Genomic DNA, 5,000 nt, shown 5'->3' on the forward strand with positions numbered 1-5,000 from the left:
TGTGTGTGTGTAATACTAACGTGTATAAAGAGACGTGTGTGTGTGTGTGTGTGTGTGTGTGTGTGTGTGTGTGTGTGTGTGTGTGTGTGTGTGTGTGTGTGTGTGTGAGACAGCAAACAGAATTTAGATAATTACACTTCTCTTGCTCTAATTCCTCCCATCTTCCCTTGCTGTAATTCCTCGCGTCTTCTCTTGCTCTAATTCCTCCCATCTTCCCTTGCTGTAATTCCTCGCGTCTTCTCTTGCTCTAATTCCTCCCATCTTCTCTTGCTCTAATTCCTCCTCCTTTCACTTGCTCTAATTCCTCCCATCTTCTCTTGCTCTAATTCCTCCCATCCTCTCTTGCTTTCTCTCTTTATTCCAGACTCATTATCCTGCTCCATCTCCTTTATTCACATCATTTATCATTTATTCATTCTTGCCTTGTGTCTGTGAATAAAGAAGCTTATCGTAAATTTATTGTTTATTGTCATCTCATTCTCCCTCTCCTTCTCCATTATTCCTTCCTCATTTGTGCCACACCCATTCCCTCTCTCTCTCTCTCTCTCTCTCTCTCTCTCTCTCTCTCGTGTTTTCATTCCGCCTGTATCGTCTTATTAGCCTTCTGTACTGCTTGCCGTCCTTTTATTGCCGTCTTCACTTATTACCCGTCCCTGCCCTGGAGGGGCTCGGGGACGGGTGTTGTTTTCACTTGGTTTGTCTGTCTGTCTGTCTGTCTGTGTTTGTTTGTCTGTCTGTCTGTCTGTCTGTTAACAACTTTACGCTAAAACTACTGGTGCGATTTTGACTAAAGTTACAGGTATGATGGCCTGTGACCTTCTGATCACCTGATTAAATGTTGGGCCAAACTGGGCCCAGGCCCAGGATGTAGGTCCTTAAAATGTAAAAAAAAAAAAAAAAAAAAAGTTTTTTCGCCCTAACTCCATTCAAATCCGTCATATCGACATGACACCCAAACCTAAAGGTGCATCTTTCAAATCTGCATCCTATAACATGCCTCATTACATCAGGGGGGTCACCCCCCAGTTAGCGGTACGGGGGTCAGTGTCAGGTGGGTCGAGCCTAAAATTTCAAATGGGCATAAAATCGTCAATTTTCACCCGATTTACTCCACATTTGATATGTGACATCTTTGACTAGATATCCTGTTGTGTTTATACGTCAGGACTAAAATGACTGCCGGAGACGGGTTTGCTGTACCTTGGCACCGCTTCATGTTGCCTCTTTACTAATTACTTATTGCCTCTTTTCTTATTGCCCTTTTTACTTATTGCCCTTTTTACTTATTGCCCTTTTTACTTATTGCCCTTTTTACTTATTGCCCTTTTTACTTATTGCCCTTTTTACTTATTGCCCTTTTTACTTATTGCCCTTTTTACTTATTGCCCGCTTTATTGCCCGCTTTATTGCCCGCTTTATTTATTGCCATTTTTCCTCTTTTTTTTTTTTTTCCAGGGACAATGTTAAGACAGTGGCGTGGGGACGAGGCATGACAGGAAAGCCAGACAACTCAGCCTTAGATTAAAGGAAAGGAAAGGACGAGGAGGAAGGAAAGGTGGGGGAGGAGGAGGAGGAGGAGGAGGAGGAGGAAACAGAAGGAAAAGTAGAGGAGGTTTGAAAGTAAGAGGGAAAACTGAAAGAAAAGTCCTGACGATCCGATAGTTGTATTGAGAAAGTGTTGTCTTTCTATCTAAGGGATGGAAAAAAAAAAAAAAAAAAAACAGATTTCTTGATGCAGGACCAATGACGGAGAAATTTGAGTGAAAGAAAGTTTGAGAAAGTGAAAGAAAGAGTGAGAGAAGAGATAAATGTTTAAATCCACTAAGGTTTTTGAGTTCACGTGGCGCTGTCCTCAGTTTTTTTTTTGCGAGGAAGAAGGAACCCAAGGCTGCACCCGCAATAAACAGTTTAGGAGGGGAAGATGTGAGGGAGACTCCTTTGTGCTTCCTTTTCCAAAGTTGGTCCTTGAAATGCCCACCAGGTCAGTGCCAGGTCAAACAAGGTCAGCGCCAGGTCAACCAAGGTCGGCGTGAGGTCAACCAAACTCTCTGAAAACCAGGTCGACCCACAGGAAGATCGAACTAGCGTGGTTGTCGATGGTGTGAGTCAGATTTCAGTCGTATTTAAATGCTAGAGTCAGATTTCAGTCGTATTTAAATGCTAGAGTCAGATTTCAGTCGTATTTAAATGCTAGAGTCTGATTTCAGTCGTATTTAAATGCTAAAGTTAGATTTCAGTCGTATTTAAATGCTAGAGTCTGATTTCAGTCGTATTTAAATGCTAGAGTCAGATTTCAGTCGTATTTAAATGCTAGAGTCAGATTTCAGTCGTATTTAAATGCTAGAGTCTGATTTCAGTCGTATTTAAATGCTAGAGTCTGATTTCAGTCGTATTTAAATGCTAGAGTCTGATTTCAGTCGTATTTAAATGCTAGAGTCAGATTTCAGTCGTATTTAAATGCTAGAGTCAGATTTCAGTCGTATTTAGATGCTAGAGTCTGATTTCAGTCGTATTTAAATGCTAGAGTCAGATTTCAGTCGTATTTAGATGCTAGAGTCTGATTTCAGTCGTATTTAAATGCTAGAGTCAGATTTCAGTCGTATTTAGATGCTAGAGTCAGATTTCAATCGTGTTTGAATAAGTCTAATTTCAGTCGTATTTCAAGTAAAATTTCAGTCGTATTTAAATGCTAGAGTCAGAGTTCAGTCGTATTTAAATGATAGATTTCAATCGTATTTAAATGCTAGTCAGAGTTCAGGCGTATTTAAATGCTAGTCAGAGTTCAGTCGTATTTAAATCCCAGATTCAGATTTCAGTCGTATTTCAATAAGATTTCAGTCGTATTTTCATGCTTAAGTCAGATTAAAGTCGTATTTAAATGCCGGACAATTATCCTTTTTTTTTTTTTATTGAAGGAAGAAAGAACCCAAGGCCAGGAGCCAGCAAGATTGTTCCCTCCAAGAAAAAATAAAAGCCAGGTAACAGTGAGACTGATTTAAGATGCGTTCACTTTGAGATGCCTGGACACACTGCGTTTGAAAGACTGGAGATCATAGGCAGTGGGAAATACAGGGTGAAGTGAACGCTAGTAGTAATAGTAAAATCTACTCATGGGACCCAGCCACTTAGGGTACAAGTGAAATAAGAGAAGCAGTATTCTGTCATAAACCAGTTACTTTGATTTCAGTGTTAATAGTAGTAGTTTTTTTTTTTTTTATGCAAGAAAGAAGGAACCAAAGGTCAGGAGCCCGCAAACCGTTCCTTCCAAGAAAAAGAGAAAAACAATACAAAAGAGAGCCAAATTCAAGATCCGTTCATTTCGAGATGCCTGGACACGCTGCGTTTGAAAGACTGGAGATCATAGGAAGTAGGAAATACAGACACAGGGAGACAGTTCCAGAGTTGACCTGTTGCATAAATGAAGGACTGGGAGTAACGGTTAACTCTTGCATTATTGCAGTAGTTAAGCCCAAAGAAAAGATCCAGTCACTTAGAAGCTACATAAGGTGCATGCAAGCAGGGAAATTCATGACGAAGGAATGTTTTGGTGGATTCCTGATAGTACTGCAAGAACCCCACAGAAAATCACAAGAAAAAATTAAAGAAAACTGGAAAAAATCTAGTGGCTTGGAACTTGGGTAAGGTAAATACAGGAAGTGCTGCTGAGACAGGAGGAAGAGTTACATGCATCCTGAGTGCTGTGAACCCCAGTAGAGAAATGCAGGCTAATGATATACTGAAATGGGTTGACAGTACAGGGAAAGGCAGCTATGAAATCTGAGGGAAGATTGAAAATTAGACACCGGCATTGAAGAGTGAATGACCAAAATGATGAGGAAGACAGGACGCTTGTTAGGGTGGACCTGACCGGGGCTACACACACCATGACCTTCCTTGACACAGTAAGGAACAGCACGGAGTCTGAAGTCAGGCAAGGTCAGGGCATCTTAGGGGCACTGCTCCGCTCTGCTGGAGGAGTAGCTGGAGGAGGAGGGAGGCAGGAGGAAGTGAAGGAGGAGGTGGATGGTCAAAACTCCACATCCATCGTCAGCCAGGCTCTCTTCTTCACCGTAAGCACAGGCAGAGGCTTAAATCTCCAAGAATCTGTCAATCCCACTAACGCAAATGAAGACCTGGATTCGAGTGGGACCCTTATCCTTGGAGATCAGGGGACCGTCTATCTCTCCTCCTTGGCCCACAACTTGAGCCTCCAGACCTCCCCCTCGAGCAATGGGACGCGAGTAGAGGCGCTCTTCGCCAACTACCCTCCACACCTGCTGGATTTTGCCGTCTTCTGCTGCGTCGCCTTCATCGTCCTCGGCGTCCCGGCCAACCTCATCACCATCATCGCCCTCGTCAGCTGCAAAAAGGTAGGGGTTGTCTGGCACTTGTGTTTTGTCTGCTCCAGCTTCTCAGTTATTGCTGTGTGTGTGTGTGTGTGTGTGTGTGTGTGTGTGTGTGTGTGTGTGTGTGTGTTCTGTTATTATAATCCCTTCATATTTTTACTCTTTCTCTCAGTTTCACTCATTTTCATTCTGTTTCTCTCTCCTGCACTTATTTTCCTATTTCCTCCTTTCCTCCCTCTTCCTTTCTTCCTCTCCTTCCCTCCTTCCTTCTTTCCTCCCTCTTCCTTTCTTCCTCTCCTTCCCTCCTTCCTTCTTTCCTCCCTCTTCCTTCCTTCCTTCCCTCCTTTCTCCCTACCTTCATTAGTTTGTTAGTTCGTTCCTTCATTCATTCCATCCATTTTTTCATCCCTCTATCCTCCCTTCCTTCTTTCATTCATTCATTCTTTTCTTCCCTCTTTCCCTCCATCTTTCCTCCCTTCATTCCTTCCTTCCATCCTTCCTTCCTTCTTTCCTTCCTTTGTTCCTTCTTTCCTTTCATCCATCCTTTCTTCCTTCCTTCCGTTCCTTTTTTTCTTCCTTCCTTCCTTCCTTCTTCCTTCCCTCCTTCCCTCCTTCCTTCTCTCCTTCCTTCCTTCTTCCTTCCCTCCTTCCTTC

At 42.7% G+C, this 5,000-nt stretch overlaps 1 pseudogene; it reads left to right on the top strand.

The window, feature by feature from the left end:
- The window catches only part of LOC145389720 (G-protein coupled receptor moody-like), a 60,077-nt pseudogene that overhangs the window by 5,298 nt on the left and 49,779 nt on the right, over positions 1-5,000 (top strand).

Source organism: Coenobita brevimanus, unplaced genomic scaffold (genome assembly GCF_032717465.1).
Source record: "Coenobita brevimanus isolate Jiangsu-jjx unplaced genomic scaffold, ASM3271746v2 jjx.HiC_scaffold_1978, whole genome shotgun sequence".
Lineage (NCBI taxonomy): Eukaryota > Metazoa > Arthropoda > Malacostraca > Decapoda > Coenobitidae > Coenobita > Coenobita brevimanus.